General features: G+C 66.5%; 1 protein-coding gene and 1 long non-coding RNA gene across 14 annotated transcripts in view; one reads left to right on the forward strand and one right to left on the reverse strand.

Annotated features, from left to right (window-relative positions):
* The window catches only part of RBFOX3 (RNA binding fox-1 homolog 3), a 321834-nt gene that overhangs the window by 144253 nt on the left and 155975 nt on the right, over positions 1–21606 (forward strand). The gene's annotated exons all lie outside the window — the stretch shown is intronic.
* LOC149121063 (uncharacterized) lies at positions 13442–15284 on the reverse strand. Its single transcript, XR_016223979.1, has 3 exons — positions 14949–15284; positions 14239–14447; positions 13442–13649 (listed from the first exon to the last, which is right to left on the reverse strand). It is a non-coding gene; the product is annotated as an uncharacterized LOC149121063 (long non-coding RNA).

Below are 21606 nucleotides of genomic sequence, written 5' to 3' on the forward strand. Positions count from 1 at the left end.
AAGCAATATTATGAATTATAGACTTTGGAGCAAAGATCATGACCAACACAGAACCATCACAGTGATTCACAGCCCACGCCCTCTCTGTCCACAAAGACGGAGCGAGGCCGGGGTGCACCAAGCGGCAGAGTGTCAAGATTCGTCAGCGCGATCTGAAAGAAGCAGGCACGTGCACTCTCACGGCGGAGGGCGCGATTCTCCCCTCTCGGCAGCTGACACGGCGGGAGACACGGTCAGCCGGGACACCCCGACCAGGTCAACTGGGACACCCCGACCAGGTCACTGGGACACCCCGACCAGGTCAGCCGGGACACCCCGACCAGGTCAACCGGGACACCCTGACCAGGTCACTGGGACACCCCGACCAGGTCAGCCGGGACACCCCCAACCAGGTCAACCGGGACACCCCGACCGGGTCAACCGGGACACCCCGACCAGGTCACTGGGACACCCCGACCAGGTCAACCAGGACACCCTGACCAGGTCAGCCGGGACACCCCGACCAGGTCAACTGGGACACCCCGACCAGGTCACTGGGACACCCCAACCAGGTCACTGGGACACCCCGACCAGGTCAACCGGGACACCCCGACCAGGTCACTGGGACACCCCGACCAGGTCAACCGGGACACCCCGACCAGGTCACTGGGACACCCCGACCAGGTCAACTGGGACACCCCGACCAGGTCACTGGGACACCCCGACCAGGTCAACTGGGACACCCCGACCAGGTCAACCGGGACACCCCGACCAGGTCACTGGGACACCCCGACCAGGTCAACCGGGACACCCCGACCAGGTCAACCGGGACACCCCCGACCAGGTCAACTGGGACACTCCGACCAGGTCAACCGGGACATCCCGACCAGGTCAACCGGGACACCCTGACCAGCTCGCACCGGCCAGGAGCGTCCTTTTCAGATGCCCACACTCACTGGGCGGACCACGTTCTGCGTGAGATTAAACCTCGGCAAATACGAGCAGTGACATCACATAGCGGACGTTCCCCGATCGTAACAGAATCAAACCAGAAATAACAACAGAAACATAAGAAAGGTCCCCAAAACTTTGGAAAGTTTTTTAGACCAAAGAGAAAGTCTCAATGGAAAATTTAAAAATACTTAAAACTGAGAGAAGAGAAAATACAACGCGTCAGAATTTGTGGGTGCAGGTGAAGCCGCGCGGAGGGGGCAGTTCATAGCATTAAATGAAAAAGTCTCGGGCCCCCTGAGCTCCTGCCTCAAAGAAGTTAGAAAAAGAAGAGAAAGGTGAACTCTGCGTGAGTGTAGGAAGGAAATAATACAAACCAGAGAACTTGGAAACAGAAAAAGAGGGGCACAAAGCTGACTTTTTGAACAGCAATAAAACCAATAAGCTTGCAGCAAGACTGACAAAGACGGGAAAAGACAGGAGACCGTGGCGGGAGTGAAGCGGGTGCGGTAGCACTGCAGACCCCACAGCCGGCACCGGGGCAGCCGCGGAATGGCACGGGCACCCCTTCCTACGTGCGTCCCACCACTGAGGGGAGCGGGGAAAGCCGAGGATCAGCGCCAGCGCCGGGCCCGCTGCAGTGCTGTGTCGTGACCCCTGGACGCAAAGTCCTCCCAGAAGGAGGCTAGAGTGGCCGCTGCCTTTGAGGCCACAGTGGGAGCTCGGGGCGGCCTCGGCAAGGACGCTGTGGTGGGCCGGGGTGGGCGGAAGGCAGAGCCGGGGGGGGGGGGGGCGCGTGGTGGACGGCAGGTGGCGCAGCTCCTTCCTGCACGGGCGAGGTACTGGGAAACCCCAGCAGGGCGGCGATAGGGAGCGAGGCCGTGGCTGCTGAGGGACATGGGTGCCGCCCTCGTCCTAGGCGGGGTTCTGAGTCGCTGGGACTCTCTGGGATGCCCGTCCTCCAGAGGGGGCTCGCTGTGGGCTCAGGCTCCAGCTGCCCGCCCTCAAGGCCCCAGGACAACTGGAGGAGGAGGAGGTGTGGGCTTGGGTGCTGGGCACGGAGCCCTGGCTGTGTGGGGTCCACCTGGCCCCCAGGTCTCGTGGCTCGTGGGACCCTCTTGCCGCCAGCTCAGCCGACTCCTGCGCACTTGACTTTTTGGGGTTCGTCTTTGCCACGGACGCTGATGCACCAGTGGCATGGTCTCACGTGCACCGCCAGGTGCACCGCCTCTGGGTGGGGGAGGTGAGGTCTGATTCCACGTTCCTGCCCGGGCAGCAGGAGGCCTCACGCATTAGCTGAGATCGCGGCTCTGTGAACACATCGCACCCCGCCCCCGACTTCACCTCGGGGAGCCCCAGCAGCCTTGTCTGTGAGAAGGGTGGATGGCACCTGTGCCGTGGGGCTGTGGGGAGGGCTGGCAGGCTCCTCCTCCTGTTCCCTGCCCGGCTGGGCGCACGCGGCCCACGCCAGCAGCCCGCGGTCAGCGCTCAGTATGCAGTGAGCTCCGGGGACGCCGGCCCTCGGGGAGAAGGTGGGAGGGAAGCAGGGGCCGAGGCCCTGGTGGTCCTGAGTGGGAGGCGACATCACACTTTCTCCCTCTGGTTCTGAGAGTGGGGAGGGTGGCCACGTCTGGGTCCCACCAAGGGCAGAGATGGCGCGGACTCGGTCTCCCTGCCGTGGGCCGGCCAGGGCGGTCACCAGCGGCCGGCTGCATGTCCCCAGGCCGTGGTCGTCATAGGCCCCTTCCTTGATTTCTGGAGGGGACGAGAGGAAGGCTGAGCACTCTTCAGTCTGAAATGCAGTGTGGTCTCTGCAGTACCACCCTGACCAGCCTGGTCTCGTCTGAAGTGGGCGTGGCCAGCCGCCAGCCCCGCCTGCCTTCTTCCTCTCCCCCAGGAAAACTCGGAAACTCCTGGAGAGTGAGCCGAGTCTGAGAGGCACGCAGCTCCCTGGGAAACGTTGTGACAGCTCCTGCTGGCAATCGTCTCACCCCACCCTCGTCTGCTCTTACGGCAAATGGGGATTTTCTGACTTAGACTCGGCCTGTTTCGGTTTGGATTCACTGGTGTGGCTTTTTCTGTCACCCTTGGGACTTCATGTCCTCGCCCCCAGTGCCCACCGCTGACGTCCCCCACGGGGCCCCTTGCTCGGCCTTCACCTGCAGGACAGCAGCACCCGGCCCAGGACCAGCAGGTGCCGGGGCAGCCCAGGCCCGGGGGGAGGGTCCCCGCTGCCCAGCCCCCACCCCTGCTGCCAAGCCCGTTGCTACCGTAGATCGCGTGCGGGGCGCTGGTGCTCAGAAAAGACTCCGCTCTGACCAGCGTCCACCACCGAAGGGAGGAAAAAGGCAAGAGACGCCCAACAAAACGGAAGTCAACTCCGTGGCGGAGCAGCGGGTGGGACGCTGGCGGGGGTGCATCAGGCTGGCGTTCACAGCAGTGCTGGGGCAGGCCGGCCGCCGAGCCCACTGGCTAACTCACCAGGCCTGCGAGGGCCCCATAAGTAAACCAGGGTGATGCCCGAGACACGAAATCAAACCTGGTAAAGCAGGAGCCCCGGCAGGCGGCGCATGGAGGCGCGGGCAGCGCATGGGGGCCGCTACCGCCAGTGCCGCCCCCACAGCTTTGACAGAGCCACCCGAGGCCGGGGAGCCGGTGGGGGCTGACCCCCGGGCATCCCCTCCGCTCCGTCTCCAAGGGCTGAGGCGACGTTTTCCAAACGGATTCTGTGTCGTTCTTTTTGGATTAGGAGGTCACACGCATCTGGTGACACAGGTGTTCCCGCGTGTCAGGTGCCGCCAGCTGCACCTGGATCCTCGCGGAGCCCCCGCTGGGTTTGAGGGGAGCAGACAGGCAGGCCCCCCACTGCGTGTCCTGCTGAGACAGCGACACAAAGGCCGCAGGACTCAGGCAGTGCCCGAGGAAGACGCAGCGTCTCTGGGCCCGCGCGTGCCCAGGGACAGCAGGCAGAGAAGTGGACACTGAGTGCCTTCCAGGGGAGGGAGGAGCCCGGGTGTGCACAGCCGCTGTGGGTGTAGGACCTGGCCAGGACCGGGGCTCAGCCCCGCACCCCTCCCCAGCCCCCCACCGTGAGATTGTCGCTGGACTGCAGCAGCAAACTCCACTAACTCACTTTGGCCACATACAGCGCATCCATCAGAACTGGGACAGACCTTGTCCTGGTGGGGGGCGTGGAGGGGACTCGGCGCCCGCGGTGGGGGCGTGGAGGGGGCTCTGTGCCCGCGGTGGGGGACGTGGTGGGGCTCGGTGCCCGCAGTGGGGGGCATGGACAGGGCTCGGTGCCCGCAGTTGGGGGGCGTGGAGGGGGCTTGGTGCCCGCAGTGGGGGATATGGAGGGGCTCGGTGCCCGCGGTGGGGGGCGTGGAGGGGGCTTGGCGCCCGCGGTGGGGGGTGTGGAGGAGGCTCGGTGCCCGCGGTGGGGGTGTGGAGGGGGCTCTGTGCCCGCAGTGGGGGGTGTGGAGGGGGCTCGGCGCCCATGGTGGGGGGTGTAGAGGGGGCTCAGCGCCCGCAGTGGGGGGGTGTAAAGAGGGCTCGGCGCCCGCGGTGGGGGCATGGACGGGGCTGGGCGCCCGCAGTGGGGGATATGGGGGGGCTCGGTGCCTGCAGTGGGGGGTGTGGAGGGGGCTCGGTGCCCGCGGTAGGGGGCGTGGAGGGGGCTCGGTGCCTGTGGTGGGGGAAGGGAAAAGGCAGCTGCACGGGAGTGTCAGCCACGAGGTGTGAGCTCCTCCTTAGAGACTCCCATGTACACACGCATGTACACATACACGCGTGAGCACAAGCCTGGTTGCCATATGCATAACTGTGCACACGCGTGCATTCCCGTGTCTGTCCTTGCACTCACACACGTGCATGTGAGTGCACTGTGGCTAGGTGCACGGGCACACCCGTGCGCGCGCACACACACACACACACACACACGCGGGCTCCACGGCCGCGGCCGTAATCGCGCCAGTCTGAGCTCAGAGCCCGACTTGCAGGGGAAAGGCTGTCCCACAGGCAGGGGTGGGGGCGCCGACCCCCCTGCATGCCCTCTCCCTCCCCAGGCAGGGGTGGGGGTGCACAGCTCGAGCGTGGGCCTCCCTAGCCCACTGAGGCCAGGCTTGGGCGTGGCTGCCACCTGTGGTCACTGCGCATGTGTCCCTGGGAGGTGGGAGGGGCGCCCCGGCTGTGCCAGGGCTGGGCTGCAACCCGAGAGTGGCTGCCGGGAGCCTGGGATTCTGGAGGCTGGGCAGGCGCTGCTGGCTGCTGGCGCCCGGGGCGGAGTGGGCACGCCGACAGGTTTGCCATCAGCGGGGGAACAGGCGTGCCAGACAGTGGGAGGAGGCGTGCCAGAGGGAAGAGGTGTGAAAGACAGTGGCAGGAGGCGTGCTAGACAGTAGGTGCAGGCATGCTAGACAGTGGGAGGAGGCACGATAGTGGGAGAATTGTGATGGTGGGAGCCGGTGTGACGGAAAAGGAGGAAACGCGATAGACAGTGGGGGGAGGCGCGATAGACAGTGGAGGCCACCAGTGACACCAGACTGGGCCCTGGAAGGCAGCCGCAGGCTCCTTCCGTCCACCGTGCTCGCTCTGTGCCCAGGGAAGGACGGTCAGAGTGGAAGGAGGCCGGGCGGCTTCTCCAAGGTCACAGGGATTGGGCTACCGCCTGCCTCCTGGATTCTCCACGCGGGCCTTCAGACGCAGCCTTTGTTAAAATGCAAATCCCCAGGACCGGGGATGGGGAAGCCCAGGGGCAGGGCCGGGTAGGGGCGCTGAGGGGTCTGTGTTTGAGGAGCGTCCCGGGGGTGCTGAGGTGGCCATGCTGCTGTTCTGGAGCTGGGCGCAGGGAATCCCTGCTGTGAGAGCCGCACCCCCTGCGCCCGTGGTCTCCCAGCCTGCAGCGTGGGCGGGAATCCCGCGGCCGCGGCTGCCAGAACCCCAGAGCCAGTCTGTCTGGGGTGCTGGCCCCGTTCTTCAGACCAGACAGCCCGAAGCCTGCAGCGGCCCAGGGACTGCGGGGCGGCGAGGGGCCAGCTGCCGGCCGTGGGGCTGAGGGGAGACGCCTCCTCCGCGGTTGCTGCGATGCCTGGGGCCGGGTGTCGCCATGTGAAGCCCGGCACGTGCCCCGGTGACTCGTGGCATATTCCCACCCTGGCGGGAGTGGAGAGGCTCTCGGCCCACGAAGCTCTCCAGCCAGGAGACGGGGGCGGGCTTTGGGGGGGTGGCGCTGCACAGGGAGTTCTGCATGCAGGGCTCTCGCTCTCACAAGCTCCCTGGGGCTCCCCGGGAGGAGGGGGGTTCACCATCGCCGGTAGTGCCAGCGTCGCAAGGCTCTCCCCGTCCAGTGAGCGGCCTGTGCCGGCCGCCGTGTGAGCGCCCGTCTTCCGCCCGCACACGCACACCGCCGCTCGCTGCCAACCCCCGGGGCTGCAGCCGCAGCTGGGCCGGCCTGGTCTTTGAGCGCAGCAGCTCCAGAGCCAGTGGCAGTGCCGGGGGGGGGGGAGTGCGAGGACGCGTGGCTCCGTCCCAGCTGGCGCTGGTGTGTCTGCCATGTCAGCACAGCCTTGCCTTGCAGAAGGTCTAGCCTGGAGCTCGAGGTTAGCACAGGCTGGGACGGCGCCGTCTTCCCCAGTGAGGGCCTGGGCTGTGACACAGGGGCGTCCTCCTCCAGGCCTGGGCCTGGAAAGCCCCAAAGCTCTGGAACTTGGGGGCCACGAGGTCTGCCCACGTCCTTGTGCACAGGGGCCGTCAGGGAGGGGCTTGGCGGAGAGAGCAGGGTGGGGCCTCCCCCGGGGGTCCCGGAGACTCTGCCCCTGCGATCCTGGAAATGCTGGGGTCCCTGCCCCGTCCGTCCCCCTGTGCTGCTGGCCAGGAAGCTTCACCTGGGGCTGTGGGATTCATCAGAACACGCGAAACCTTCAGCGCCGGCCACGGGCTCTGTGTGAAGACTGGGGGGGTGGGGCGGCACCTGCCAGCACAGGTGGCCCCGCAGGTGGGACAAACAGCGAGTTTCCTTTCCTGCAAGAACCAGCAGCAAAGACCAGGGTGGGATTTCTGGGGGAAAAAATCCCAATATTGGGCAGAAAAAGCAAAGCTCCTGATGTGAGTGTCGGAGGCTTGGGGGAGGAAGAGTGAGGCAGGGGAGGCAGGGGTGGGCTCTGCTGTGGGGTGGTGGTGCCAGGAGCACGGGAGGCGAAGCCTTAGCAGGAGGTGGGGCCACCGCAGGGCTGGCGGTGCCCGGCACGGGAGACGGGGGACAGGCTTGAGCCTTGCACATGGACCCATGGGGGAGCCTGGCCTGCAGACGAGACAGAGGCTGATGCTAGGGCTGTACCTGGCCAGGTGTGCCCTGGGCTTGCGGGAGGATTGACCAAGGTAGTTCAAGGACAGGGCTCAGCACAGGCTAAGGTGAATGGCGGGGAGAAAGCACGTACCTGAAAACATGTATGCGTGTGTGCATGTGTGGACATATGTGTACATGCATTATACATGCATGTGCACACGTGAGATGGCTCAGGGTGAGAGACGTTGCATTCAGTGGACCCTGGCGGAGCTCTGTCATGGACCCCTTCTTGGTCACACGTCCAGCATGCATGCGCTGAGCACCTGCTGTGTGCCCGGGGCTGGGAAGCGGGAGCCGGCCTCTGTCTCTAGGGGTGCCCTGTCCGTGGGCGGCCTGCGCGGGCGGAGGCCGGTGCTTCCCGGTGGGCGTTTTGCTCACAGCCCCTGAAGCTCTGGTTCCCGTCCGCCTTCCTCCCGGCCCCGTCGCCATCTCTTCCTGGTGTACAGATAATGGCTTTGGCTGACATGACACCGACTATTGATTGAAGGGACAAGAGCTAAACCGTACCACGTCCCTGAACGAAGGGAGGAGAGGCCCCCGGCACCGGGGGCTGCGGGCATAGCCAGAGCCGGCTGGAGGAGCTGCGTTCTCTTTATTTTTAAAATTAAAATACTTTAGGAAACGCGAAACACACCCCAAAGTCCGTGTAGCTCTCGCTGAGGTTGTAAGCTTGTCTGGCGTGTGCTAATGGGGTTCACAGGACCACTTTGTCCCCCGATAAAGGTTTGTGGTCTCCTCCGTCCCCTCCCTCCCTCTGTCCCTGTCTCTGTCTCCACCTTCCCGCAACCCCCCCTTCCCTCACCTCTGATTGGTGCTCAGGCCGGGGTCTCACCACACCTCCTCCCAGCACCCTGGAAATCCATCCCCCAACCCCATGGGGCCGGGGGTCTGAGGGGAGGGGGAGCTGCAAGAAGGGGGGTGGAGTGGCAGGGTCTGGGGGGAGGAGGCAGCTTCCCCCACACTGTCCTGCAATGGCTCCCGGCCAGCCCTGCTGCTCCTTGGTCCCAGAGCAGGCGCCTGCCCGGCTGGCCCCCTCCGGCCCCTTCCTGAACATGGAGGGGGTGTGGGTGCGGCACGGATGGCTTGGTGGGGGTGGGGGGAGGATGCCGGGGCAGGCTGCGGGCAGGGGCTGGCGACAGCTGCTCTGGCCTCCAGGTGACCCTGCAGGCAGGGGCAGAGTGGACCTGCCCGGAGGGCCCGGTCCCGGGGCCGGCTGCAGCTGGGGGCCATCGTGTGGGCTCCCAGCATCTCAGCAACCTGCAGCCCCGCCTGGACACGTGATCACCCAGACCTGGGGAGAGCAGAAGTACGCAATGGTCCAGAACAGTGGGAAGTGACTGTCGGTGGGGCGGGCGTCTGGGCCTGCACACTAGGTAGGGCAGGGGAGGCCCCGTGAGCCCCTGGGGAGTGCGAGGGGTTGTCAGGTCAGGCCCTCCTTTCGCCCTGGGCATTGAGGAAATGGGGGAGGGACCTGGGCTCTCTGCAGGCCGGGACTGGGCCATGTGTGTCTTCCTTCATTATGGAGACCCGGCTCTGTCACCCGTGGGCAGAGCCCAGCGCGAGCCTCCTTGAGTAGGATTTGCAGGGCCACTCACTCCCAGCCCCGGCCTGGGTGCCACACTGGGAGCCGGGACCCGTCTTCCCACACAGGGCGCGGTGGCCCAGGGTAGGGCTTCGCCAGGGGACCTGGGAGGCGAGAGGACCTGGAATCCAGGGAGACGGGGCCTGTGTTGGGTTTGTGTAGTGAATGGAACCCACCCTGAGTGAGAAGTGTGAATGAAACCCACCCTGAGTGAGAAGCCCCCTGGAGACTTGGGGGTGGGGAGGGGCTTGGGCAGGGTCTGAGACCCTCGCTCAGCCATGCTTGGAGGCCCAGCCGCGGGACGATGGCCAATGCCACGGGGTCCAAGGCCCCTGCTCGGCGGCCCAGCTGTGGGGCGATGGCCAATGCCGTGGGATCTGAGGCCCTCACTCGGCCACGCGTGGAGGCCCAGCTGTGGGACGATGGCCAATGCCGCTCTTGCCTTCCGCTCAGGGGGCTGTGAGCGGCCCCGGCCAGCTCATGGTAGGACTGCAGACAGAAGCCGGCTGCACACTGGGTAACGGGGGAAGACGCACCTGCAGGAATGACAGTGGAGCCGGCGTGAAACAGTACGGGGACCCGAGGGACCGCAGAGCCAGAGGACACAGTGGGGAGTGACCACCTGGCTGCCCCAGCCTGTGGCAGAGGGAGGATGGGCCAGGCCTCTGAGCCGGCGGGACCAGGCTGGGCAGGCAGAGACCCCACAGGCCTGACCTCCAGGTGACCTTGTGGCCCAGGGTTTTCCCAGCGCCCTGGGTGATGGCTGGACGGCTCTCCCCAACCCCAGAAACGTGTGGGGCCCTGGACACGCCCTGCCCGATTCTAGTCCGGGGGCAGGGGGCGGGGCTGCTCAGAGGGAAATGAGCCCTCACGGGGACCGGGGACGGCACAGCGCAGGGGACTTCGGCAGCGACAGCTTGGTCTAAGTGGGGGCACCCGGCAGAGCCCAGGCACTTCCGGGGTAAGTGAGGGGCAGCTTCCCTGGACCCCCTGCAGGGCACCAGGGGGCAGGAGGGAGGGCAGGGCTTGCGGCAGCCTGGGGTGGGGAGCAGTGGACACACAAGTATACACGGCCATCTGCACGCACGGCGTACACACACACGCGACACACAAGAGGCTGTGGGGTTCCCGAGGGGTCTGTGTCCATGACTTTAACTACAGACAGAGAGACCCCGGCCCACTCACCTGGGCGGGCGCAGGCCCTGGAGCCGGCGTGGGTCGGGGCTGGGGCAGGGACTTCCCCTCTGGACAGGTCTGCGAGAGAGGTCAGGGCTGAAGGGTCAGGGAAGGTTCTGGAAGGAGCCAGGCTCCTGCCTGAGCGCCAAGAGCCTCTGCATCCGCAGGGCGGGTGCTGGGGAGAGGGGCGGGGCGGGAGGCCGTGGTCAGCCTCCCTGGAGAGTGAGGGCCAGGCCCTGCACCACCCCGCTCCTGTGCCCCACCCAGGGGCGGTTCTTCGGGGACCTAGACCAGGGGGTCTAGGGCAGGGGCTCGCCAGGGAAGCCCCCAGAGGCCTCTCAGTTGGTGGCAGCTGTGACCTCACAGGGTTGTCCCTGTGGGAGCAGAGGCCAGGGGCAGGGAGCCCCTGGCGGGAGGAGGCTGGCGGGGGTGGGGCGGCCCCGTGGCTGTACCGGGTGCTGTGTTGATGGAGTGCTGACACGTTCTCGGGAGTGGGCTGGGACTCTGGGTCTGGGCGGGGGTCTGAGGGGAGGGGGAGCTGCAGGAAGGGGGGTGGAGTGGCAGGGTCTGGGGGGAGGAGGCAGCTTCCCCCACGCTGTCCTGCAGTGGCTCCCGGCCAGCATGCCCCCCCTTCTCTTCCTGCTGCTCCTCGGTCCCAGAGCAGGCCCCTGCCCGGCCGGCTCCCTGCGGCCCCCTCCCTGCACAGCAGCTGCCCGGCTCCCGCCCGACGACACGCGGTCCCTGTTCCCGGCGGCCATGGCTGTGCCGTGCTCTTAGTTCACGGAGTGTGGGCACTGCTGCTCGCGCTGATGCTCTCTCCGTGGGGGAGGCGGGTGGCCCAGGGCGGACAGGGTCTCCCCCCCCACTCAGGAACCAGCAGTACACTCGGGTCCCGATGCCCTGGAGTCGGACGGGGGAGGGGGAGGTCTTTTTTATTTTTTGCCAGGCAGAGTTAGACAGTGAGAGAGACAGAGAGAAAGGTCTTCCTTCCATTGGTTCACCCCCCAGTGACCGTTACAGCCAGTGCTGCGCCGATCCGACTTCAGGAGCCAGGTGCCTCCTCCTGGTCTCCCATGGGGTGCAGGGCCCAAGCACTTGGGCCATCCTCCACTGCCCTCCCGGGCCACAGCAGAGAGCTGGCCTGGAAGAGGGGCAACCGGGACAGAATCCGGCGCCCCAACTGGGACTAGAACCCGGTGTGCTGGCGCCGCAGGCAGAGGATTAGCCTAGTGAGCCGTGGTGCCGGCCAGGGGGTAGGTCTTGTCCACACCTGTACTTGGCCAGCGCCTCAAAACCCACGCGTGCACCTGCACCGTGGCCACAGGACGTGGCCCGGACACACCTGCTCCTGGACGTGCTGGGCAGAGGTGGAGGCAGGGGCAGCCCTGCCGGGGAGCGGTGCAGGCTGCACAGCGCTGGCTGTGCCCGGGGCTTGGCAGGAAGCCCCTCATTCTGCAGGGCAAGGTCTCATAGGAGGAGGCGCTGGCCCTGCTCACACCCGGCCTCCCCCTGCTGCACCCACCCCTCCTCCACTCCAGACACCGGGAACAGCGCGGGCCTCACACCTGCGCTTGGACCCATGGGGCTGGGCCCTGCTTCCTCGCCGACCACCCCTTCCACGCCCTGCAGAACCCTGTGCACGAGTGGGTGGGTGACGGAGTCAGTGGCTGACGCTAGCGGGGCGGGGGGGCTGGCGAGAACGGGAGGGTTTTCCAGGCGAGGGAGCCACAGTGAGCAGGTAGGGCTGAGGTGAGACATAAAGGGAAGTAAAAGAGAAAAGCAGTCAGAGAGGCTGGCCCGCCGCCGCTCTCCCAGGATGGCCCGGCCCCCGGCCCGCGGCAGCCCAGTCACTGCTGAGCCACGCACGGCCACGGCCACGGCCCTGGCAGGGGGCTGGGGCCCCTGTGCTGGCGTCCAGGCTGGAGCCCACAGAGCTCCTCCAGGGCTGGACTCTGCAGGGCCAGTGAGCGGGGTGGGGGCCCAGGAGGCCCCAGGGGAAGGCTCCTCCCCACGCGTGCCTCCTCCCTACATCTGCCCCTGCCTCCTCCCTGCGCCTGCCCCCTGCCTCCTCCCTACGCCTGCCCCTGCCTCCTCCCTACGCCTGCCCCCTGCCTCCTCCCTACGCCTGCCCCTGCCTCATCCCTACACCTGCCCCTGCCTCATCCCTACGCCTGCCCCTGCCTCATCCTTATGCCTGCCCCCTGCCTCCTCCCTACACCTGCCCCTGCCTCCTCCCTATACCTGCCCCTGCCTCCTCCCTACGCCTGCCTCTTCCCTACACCTGCCCCTGCCTCATCCCTACGCCTGCCCCCTGACTCCTCCCTACACCTGTCCCCTGCCTCATCCCTACAGCTGCCCCTGCCTCCTCCCTACGCCTGCCCCCTGCCTCCTCTCTACGCCTGCCCCTGCCTCATCCCTACACCTGCCCCCTGCCTCCTCCCTACGCCTGCCCCCTGCCTCCTCCCCACGCCTGCCTCATCCCTATGCCTGCCCCTGCCTCCTCCCTACGCCTGCCCCTGCCTCCTCCCTACACCTGCCCCTGCCTCCTCCCTACGCCTGCCCCCTGCCTCCTCCCCACGCCTGCCTCATCCCTATGCCTGCCCCTGCCTCCTCCCTACGCCTGCCCCTGCCTCCTCCCTACACCTGCCCCTGCCTCATCCCTACGCCTGCCCCTGCCTCATCCTTATGCCTGCCCCTGCCTCCTCCCTACGCCTGCCCCTGCCTCCTCCCTATACCTGCCCCTGCCTCCTCCCTACGCCTGCCTCTTCCCTACACCTGCCCCTGCCTCATCCCTACACCTGCCCCTGACTCCTCCCTATGCCTGCCCCTGCCTCCTCCCTACGCCTGCCCCCTGCCTTCTCCCTATGCCTGCCCCTGCCTCATCCCTACACCTGCCCTGCCTCCTCCCTACGCCTGACTCCTCCCTACGCCTGCCCCTGCCTTCTCCCTACGCCTGCCCCTGCCTCATCCCTACACCTGCCCCTGCCTCCTCCCCACGCCTGCCCCTGCCCCCTCCCTACACCTGCCCCTGCCCCCTCCCTACGCCTGCCCCTGCCTGCTGAGCAGGGTGTGGGTTTCCAGGTGGTGGAATAGGGGAAGGCAGCCTGGGGTCATGGGGGCCTGCAGAGGCCGGAGAGGGCGGGTGGGAGACACCGAGCCCAGGCTCGCCCCAGGCAGGGGCCTGCTCGGGAGAAGATGGGATCCAAGCAGGTTCCCAGGAAGCAGGGGCCGAGGCCGGAGGGGCCCTGAGTGCAAAGCCAGAGGACACGGACCCCAGCTGCAGAGCTGTGCAGCTCCAAGGGAGCCACTTGACCTCTCTGGGCTTAGCGTCCTCGTCACTGCAGTGAGCTGTGGCCAGATTAGGCAAGTGCCAGGGTGGCTTGAGAACTCTTTGGTGTTGTGACAAAGGCAGAGAAAGAAAGAAGTTCCACCCACTGGTTCACTCTCCAAATATCCGAGACATCCAGGACTGGGCCAGGTCAGAGCCAGGAGCTAGGAACTCAGTCCTGGTCTCGCAGGTGGGTGGCCGGGGCGCGGTTGCCTGAGCCGTCGCCTGCAGCCGCCCAGGGTGCACACAAGCAGGAGGCTGGAGTCAGAAGCAGACCTGAGGGGCCGGCGCTGTGACGAGAGAAGCGGGCGTCCCAGCTGGCACCTTAGCCGCTGCACCAAACGCCTGTCTCAGCGTGTGCCGGGGGTCTAAGGACTAGGGCCCCAGAGGCCCACGTTGGGCTCCCTGTTCACACCTGTGCACCAGGCCGTGGCAGAGCGTGCGAGGCCGCAGCCCAGCAGGGCGCCGTGGGGGCAGGGCGCTGGCCGCCTCTAGCAGGGACGGTGCCACACGTGCCGTGTGCGCCTGCACTGCCGCCGTCTGTGGCTGAGGGCCTGTGAGGGCTGGGCCTTGTTTCTCTGCGTGCAGCCCACCGAGGTCCACCCACTGCGTGGAGATGGGGGGGGCACAGGCCAGGAAGACCCAGCTGCGCCCTCCTGGCTCTCAGTAAATCTGAGCCGCACGGGGCTGTGGAGGGAGGGGCATCCTGGCGTGTCTCAACACCAGTTGCCAGAAATCAGGAGCGGGGGGCGCCGGGAGCCGGGAGGAACTGTGGCTGGGACGCCTGCTTTATCGGGCGAGGGCCCCCCCACCAGCAGCTCGTGCAGTGACCCACCCCAACAGGTCCTCCATCCATCTCCCCTCTTGCGAGTTCTTAACCTGGGCTACTCGGCAGCCGCCGGGCCGCTGATTGGAATATCTGAGAAGAGGCTGGTGAGTTACGGCGCGGACGCTCTCCCGGCTGTCTCTCCCGCTCGTAAATCTATCCCCTCCGGAGGTGCAGATGCTGTGTAATCGTCCATCACGCCGGGTTCAGCACCGGACAGCTCCCGGGTGGCTTTGTCCTGTGGGGCTCCTTTTTCTGCAAGCTAAACAGAACGGAGTGTCTGCGCGGCCGGCCGCTCCCCGGGATGGAGCGCGAGCCGTCCACTGCCGGGAGTGATTTAGGAGGGCGCGGGCGGTGAACATCCGAGAGGCGGCGCTCAGAAGAAGCAGGGAGCCCGGGGAACAGCTGTGCTTTCCGAGGGCGGGCAGGTGGTCACGTCCCGGGGGGGTGGCTCTGAGAGCTTCTGATGTGCCCCCCGCAGGGCCCCTTCCCCCCCACCCCACACACCAAGAACAGGGCATCGTGGGGTCTCCCTGAGGGCTGGGCTGGCGGCAAGGGGGCCGCTTGGCTGGGGACAGCTGATTTAGGAGGAGGGACCAGGCAGCCTCCGTGGGCTTGGCAGCTCTGTTGGTCCCCGAATCCCCACCACCCTGGAGCCCAGGAGCCTAAACTCCTCGCTCCAGACCCACCTGTGGGATTCCCCGGGGAGGGCCCAACAACTCCGTGTGCCGGGGCCCTGGGGAATGCGGGGTTGGGGCCTCACCTCGGGCCGTTTCCACCTGCTCCTCCGCGAGCCCAGGCCTGGCGCCCAGCAGCAGCAGGGGCAGAGGCGGTGTTGCCCGAGAAGGGGAAGAAATTGGCGAGGCCTCGGCGTTCCCGCGGGCTTGGGCGTTTTTGCACGTGGATGTGCTAACCCTAGGGCCTTCCTTCTCCAACACACGCTCAGCCTTTCTGCACCAGCCCGGGCAGAGGACGGGCCTCGGGGCTGTGACCCACCGGGATCCGTGGGCAGAACTCCCAGGCCCTCCGGCCCCTGCCCTCCCGGTCAGAGGCAGAGGAAGCCAGACGGAGCCGGTGATGAATGAGCTCCACCTCCCCCAGGTGCAGCTGCTCCGCAGGTGGTGCCGAGCCGCTGAGCTGTGGCCGGAGGGTGGGTAGCCTGCTCTCCATCCACGCTCCCCGATCCCACCGGGGCCTCCCTCCCTCTACTGGGGGAGGAAGTCGGGGTGAGGTGCGTGTCGGGGAGCAGCAGAACTGGAGTCACAGGCAGAGGGCAAGTCCCATGCCCACCCTCCAAGCGGCTGCTCCTCACTGGCCCTCAGACCTGGAGCTCAGCTCCCAGGCATGCATGCCCTGGCAGCCGGTGCTACCTCCTCCGCTCACTCTCCGGAGGGGCTGTGGCTGGCCCAGGCACAGAGAAAGGGCCGCGGCTGCCTCCTGGAGCCCCCAGAACCCCCCGCCTGCAGGGAGGCCAGCAGAGGGCCCGGTGCTCAGCCCTGACTCCGGGAAGGTGCCCCCGTGGGGGAGGGGCTCAGCGTGGAGGCACAGGCGTCCTCCCTCCCCGACCCCGCAGGCGCTGGGCCGCGATCCCACCGCTGCTGTACTGGGCACCTGGAGGTTTGCAGAGGCCCCCAGCCCTGCAGCTAGGCAGCAGGCAGCCTACCCAGCAGTCGGTCTCCACACGCCCGCCCACGTCATTGTCGTCATGAGCCCACGCTGCGGCCTCACGCCCGCGCCTTGCTCTGCCACCACCGGCCACGGGTGGAGGGGCCCCTCTGGCCAGCTCCCAGGGGGTGGTGCCTGTGGCCAAGGCAGAAGGGAGTGGAGCCGTAGCCCCGCCGGCCTGGCTAGGAATGTGGACCCCTCGCCGAGTGGCCAGCCCCCGGCCAGCAGCCCTCACCGCTCCCTCTCAGGCGCACTGCCCCGGGGTCTGTGACAGACTTGGGAGAGCAGCCACCACACGCATCCACGGTGGCCACTGCTGAGAGAGGCAGGGGCTCCAGGAGTCGGACGCTGCAGACCGACGGCCCCTGAGACGTCCTGCCACGACGTTAATCTTGCAGGAATCTCAGGAGCTCAGAGAATCTCAGCAGAGCCCCTGCGGCTCCTCCCCACACCGTATCTGGAGGCGACGTCGGTGAGGCTGAGAGGGGCCGAGAGCTTTGCGGAAGCCCCCAGACTAGTGGAGGCGCCATGGGCAACCCTTCCGACCCGACTTCCCTTGGCACCGGTCCAGCAGGGGGCCCTGGGTAGCTACTTCTGCTTAGTGCCCCCCTGCTTCTCTGGGGGCTGTGTACACAGTCGGTGCTGGAGCGTGCGTGTGGCTCTCAGGCCCCCGGGGAGGCCGCTGTGCTGTCACTGACTCTTTTTTTTTTTTTTTTTGGACAGGCAGAGTGGACAGTGAGAGAGAGACAGAGAGAAAGGTCTTCCTTTGCCGTTGGTTCACCCTCCAATGGCCGCCACAGCCAGTGCGCTATGGCTAGCGCACCGCACTGATCCGAAGCCAGGAGCCAGGTGCTTCTCCTGGTCTCCCATGGGGTGCAGGGCCCAAGCACTTGGGCCATCCTCCACTGCACTCCCTGGCCACAGCAGAGAGCTGGCCTGGAAGAGGGGCAACCGGGACAGAATCCGGCACCCCAACCGGGACTAGAACCCGTGTGGCCCTGGGCAGCTCCGGCCAGGTCCTCCTGAGCCACGGCCCGGTTCCTGTGCCCCAGAGCACAGGGGCCTGATCTCTCTCGTCAGGGGCTGGGGGGTGCCAGGCTCCGTGCGTGGGCCCCGTCCTGGGCTCTGGGCTAGGAATGCTGCTCGTGGCCCTCTGAGGGTACGGCCTGAGTGAGACCCCGGCCCACCCCGCCTCCCACCCCAGCCACTGGCTCTTGTTCTCCCTTTGTGCTGGGTGCCCCCTGCCCACCCCCGGCCCTGCATTCCTCACTGGCCAGCACAGCTGGACCCCGCCTCGCCTGCCTGTCGCCTCGCCTGCCTGTCGCCTCGCCTGCCTGTCGGCTCGCACCTGTCGCGCCCAGCAGTGCTCAGTGCAACTTTCCGCCTCGTTCCGTCCTCACACACGTGTTCACCGTGTGGAAAACACTGCCCTTATGTCCCGGTGTGGGCGAGGTGTGGGTGTTGGGGGGGGTCACATGTTTGGCTCAGGAGCCCTGGTGGCCGTGGCTGTCGCTGGGAGTGTTCTGGCTTTTGTTTTTCTCTCCCTGACATTGAGCACAGGGAGGACCCCACAATCACCCCGTATTTATGGGTGGGTGGGAAACGCACCCTTAGAAGACCCCGGCGTCTGCGTCCACGCGCCCCAGGCCCCGGCACGACATTGGAGCCAGCCGAGCTTTGGGCAGGCTGGGCTGCCCATCCCTCAGAATTGGCAAACTTCAGGCGCCAATCAGCTGGCCAGGCCGCGTCTCATGGCACGTGGATGTTGGCGGTAGGCGTGGCCAGCTCAGGTATCTGCTCTCCAGGGCCCCCACCTCCCCTTGCTGTGCCACCAGTCACCCCAGGCCCTGCACAGCCATACCTCGCGATGCAGCTGCTGGCAGAAGGCCACTTCTCCCAGGGCCAAAACCTCCATCCTCTGCGTTAGTGATGGCCGGCACCAGACGGACGCTGAGACCCTGGTGGCCTCCCAGTGTCCTGCTTGCTGGGGACACCAGCGGCTCTGCTCCCGGGTTTTTGGGGAAACACGGCTCAGAGCACAGGTGGCAGCGCCCGGCTGTGAGGCCTGGGCTCCGTGGGCAGCCCGGCAGTGCCGGTGAGCACGGGTGCTCAGGGCGTGGGCACAGACCCAGGGCTCCCCCCAAGGACTTTTCTGGCAGTGAGGTTGGTTTTACAGGGCACAGCTTTGCCTCTTGCCAGGAGGACTTCCAAGGCAGCCGTGATTCTCGCTGGGGTGGTCGGTTAGAGGGCTCCCGGCAGGTGGCAGGAAAACGGCTTCCAGTCTAGTCTTCAAGCAGATACCCGGGGTCCTGCAGGATGGCCACGGCCTCAGGATAGCCCTCAGGCCACAGCTGCTGGCCCTGGAAGCGGGCCAGACCCTTCTTGTCCTGGGGGGGGGGGTCCCCGTGGAGCCACCAGCAGGTGCAGGAGGCTACACGAGCGCTCGTCAGGAAGCAAGTCCATCATAGACTTCTGGAAAGTTCTCTGTGTCTCAGCAGACAAACCGTCCAGCATGACCTAGATAGCAGCAGCCGACCCCGGCTGAGCGTGGGTCCTCGTGGGCGGTGGGGCCTGCAGCTTTGTGCAGGGAACTGGGCAGAGCCTCGGCGCCGGCCGAGGGGACCGCCCTGTGCAGGGTCAGCTCGGCCGCCTCTCGCCTTGCTCAGTTTCTCACTGCAGAGAACCCTGGAGCCCCGGGCCCCGTGCTTTTTGGCGACATGACGGTCCTTCTCCCTGGCTCCGACGCGTGGAAACTCTGTGTCGGGGAAGAAATGCAGGGGAAGCCTCCTGGGAAACAGCTCACCGCGGGACGCCCAGCTGCCGCGCCAGGTCGGCTCCCCCGGGGGAGAGACAGGGGCCGGCTCGGAACAGCCGCGGCTGCACCCTCCTGCCTCACACGGTCAGGTCTCAAAGTGCAACTCCCAGCGCGAAATCATCCAAGAAAGCCTGGCGAGGGAGAGAGACACAGCCCGTGACGGCTCCAGCCGTGGCCCGACTGCCTGGCTGGCAGGGACCGGGTCGGCAGGGAGGTGATGATGACGAGGTGGAGGCGAGGGGCCTTTGCCGCTGTCGCTGTGGCACAGATCTGCCCGGCTCGCTGGCCCCCGGCGGTTTTGGGCCTGGGTTTTCGCTCCTCCCCGGTACTCCGTCCCTGAGCCGGGTTCCTGCCTGGCCCTGGCTCGGCCGATGGCACCGGAAGTGACTTCTGCACACGCCTGTGGTGCTCTCGCTTCCCCTGGGACGGGAACTGGGCACGGCCACTGCCCCGGCTGACGGCCGGCAGACGTGGGCGCCGTCGGCTCACAAGCCTCAGCCGCAGCAGGCCCGCGGCTCGGCTGCTGGGTCCCGGTCCCCGTCCCGGAGACGACTGTTTCAAAAAAGAGCGGGAGACGACGTTTCTGGAAGTGACAGAGCAGTGAGTTTGAGATCATTCCTGGACACGTTGTCATGAAGCTGACAGAGCTCAAGACGAGGACGTCGGTGTCGGCAGGCACGTCCGTCGGCCGGACCCAGCCCCTTTCCCCCCGAGCGTGTGCAGCTCCCTGCCTCCTTGGGGTCCCTGTGGCCTCGTCACGTGGTGATTCTTTGTTTGAAAACATGACTGCCCGGGGCTGGTGGTGGGGTGGGGCAGCGGGTCAAGCCGCCACTTGTGACGCCAGCATCCCCCGTGGACTCCAGTTCAAGTCCCGGCTGCCCCACTTCCCATCCGGCTCCCTGCTATGGCCTGGGAAAGCTGTGGAGGATGAGCCAAGTGCTTGGGCCCCTGCACCCACGTAGGAGACCGAAGAAGCTCCTGGCTTCTGGTTTTAGGGCCTGGCCCAGTCCTGGCTGTTGTAGCCACTGGGGGAGTGAGCCAGCAGATGAAAGATCTCTCCCTCCCCCTCCCTGTCCCCTCTCTCCCTCTCCCTCCCTCCCCTCTCCCCTCCCCCCCTACCCCTCTCTCCCTCTCTCCCTTGCCTTCTCTCCCCCTTTCTCTCTAACTCTGCCTTTCAAATAAATGAATCTTTTTTAAAAAGTAGACTTCCGTTCTAACCACATCACCTGCCCACCCGCTGGATACCTGGGAGAGGAACCACTAACCAGGGGGAGCCGAGGCTGGAGGAGTCCTTGCCGCTTTGTTTATGCGCTGGACCCGAGAAGGCACGCGTTCCTCTGCCCTCCGGTGTCCAGGGGAGGCGGTGTTTTCCGGAACACCTGCCGCAGGTGTCAACACGCTTCCAGTTCTTGCTCGAGTGCAGGGGCACGAGGCCCACGTGCTCCCCTACCCACTCAGGGAGGCCCTGGCCACCCCAGACCCTGGGGGCCTCCCGGGTCCCGACGGCGTCCTGGTCCTGAGTCCATGAGGGTCCGAGCCGGGTCCCTTGACCTGACACAGACTCGGTAGCAACCTGCTTGTGGCCGTTTTGTTTGGGAAGAAACGTCTAAATGTGGCGCATTGCCCGGCTTGGTGGAGGGAGCGCAGACTGCGGAAGGTACATGACCCGGTTCATGGGGCAGCCAGGCCACGTGTGGACTGAGCGCCGGGTGGCCGTGGGGCCGTGGGGCCGTGGGGCCGTGGGAGGGTTTGACGGTCATATCCCGAGTGCCGGGCGCCCAGTCAGTCTTGGGGAAACCTTAGCTCCCTCCTTTGTAGGATGTGTGGGAGTCTGCAAGTGCACATGCCTTGTGCACGCCTACACGTGTGACATGTGTGTGCACACACATGTGTGCTGTGGCTGGGCAGTCAGCTGGGAGCCAGGGTTGCCAAATAAGGACCGCAGGCCGGTGGAATCGGTTGTCAGGTCCGCAGTGGGCCCGTGAGTGGGACTACACCCCAGATGTCGCGTGGGCGCGCACGCTACAGCGGCTCCGGCACACCCACTGTGTAGCTCAAGTCTGCGGCCCAGCCGTGCAGCCAGTCGTTTTTATTTGCTGAGTCTGGCAGCCGTGGCCAGCACGGGGCGTGTCGTGTGGGTTGTGGAAGGTCGATCCACAGAAGCAGGTGTGCGGAGATGCGGGTCGTGACGGCCTCAGGGGTGGGCGCCGCCGGGCCCAGCTGTCCTCGCATCTCGGCCCCCGCCCAGCCCGCTGGGGCTGCCGCACAGCGGGGGTGCCCGTGAGCTCCCCTGAGCTGTGCCGCGCCTCCCCCACCTGTCGCTGACCTGACAGCTGGGCGGTGCTGCCTTCAGTCTCGTCCGTTTGTTCCGTGGGCCACAGCTGCTCTCTGGGGCCAGGATGCCCTCGAGGTCAGCGTGGTGCCTGCCCCCCGTGAATCCCTTGCGACGCTGTCCTCAGCCTCAGGGACCCCCTCCTCAGCTAAAGCGCCCTGGCCTTCCCCGCCCTCTCCGATTCTGACTTAGCCAATGGTGCCCGGGCCCGCCCAGCTCAGCAGGTGGCAGGCCCGGCGGGCGCCCGTGGAGGCAGCAAGTGAAGTCGCCTTGCTGCCCTGAGAGCCCCCGGAGCCCTGCCGTGGCCCCACCCCAGGCCTGAACGGGTTTCCTTCCGGGGTCAGGTCCCGCAAGCTCTGTGCATTGAAGCGTCGCCATCGCCGATTCGTGCATCTTGCTCGTCCCGAGCGTCGGCCCTCGGAGACCCGCAGGGCGGAAACGCCGGGTGGCCCCATCTCTGGGTGGCCCCGTCTCCGCCAGCCGCAGAGGGGTCCTTTACCTTCAGCAATGACCTGGAATTTGAGGGTGCCGCTTTTACTAGCTTGTCACGCTGGACGGGTGACCGTGGAGAGCAAGGCCAGAGCCGTGGACCGCTCGACACAGAGCACC

The sequence above is a fragment of the Oryctolagus cuniculus genome, chromosome 17, assembly GCF_051225735.1.
Source record: "Oryctolagus cuniculus isolate XC-2025 breed Fujian yellow rabbit chromosome 17, ASM5122573v1, whole genome shotgun sequence".
Taxonomy (NCBI): Eukaryota; Metazoa; Chordata; class Mammalia; order Lagomorpha; family Leporidae; genus Oryctolagus; species Oryctolagus cuniculus.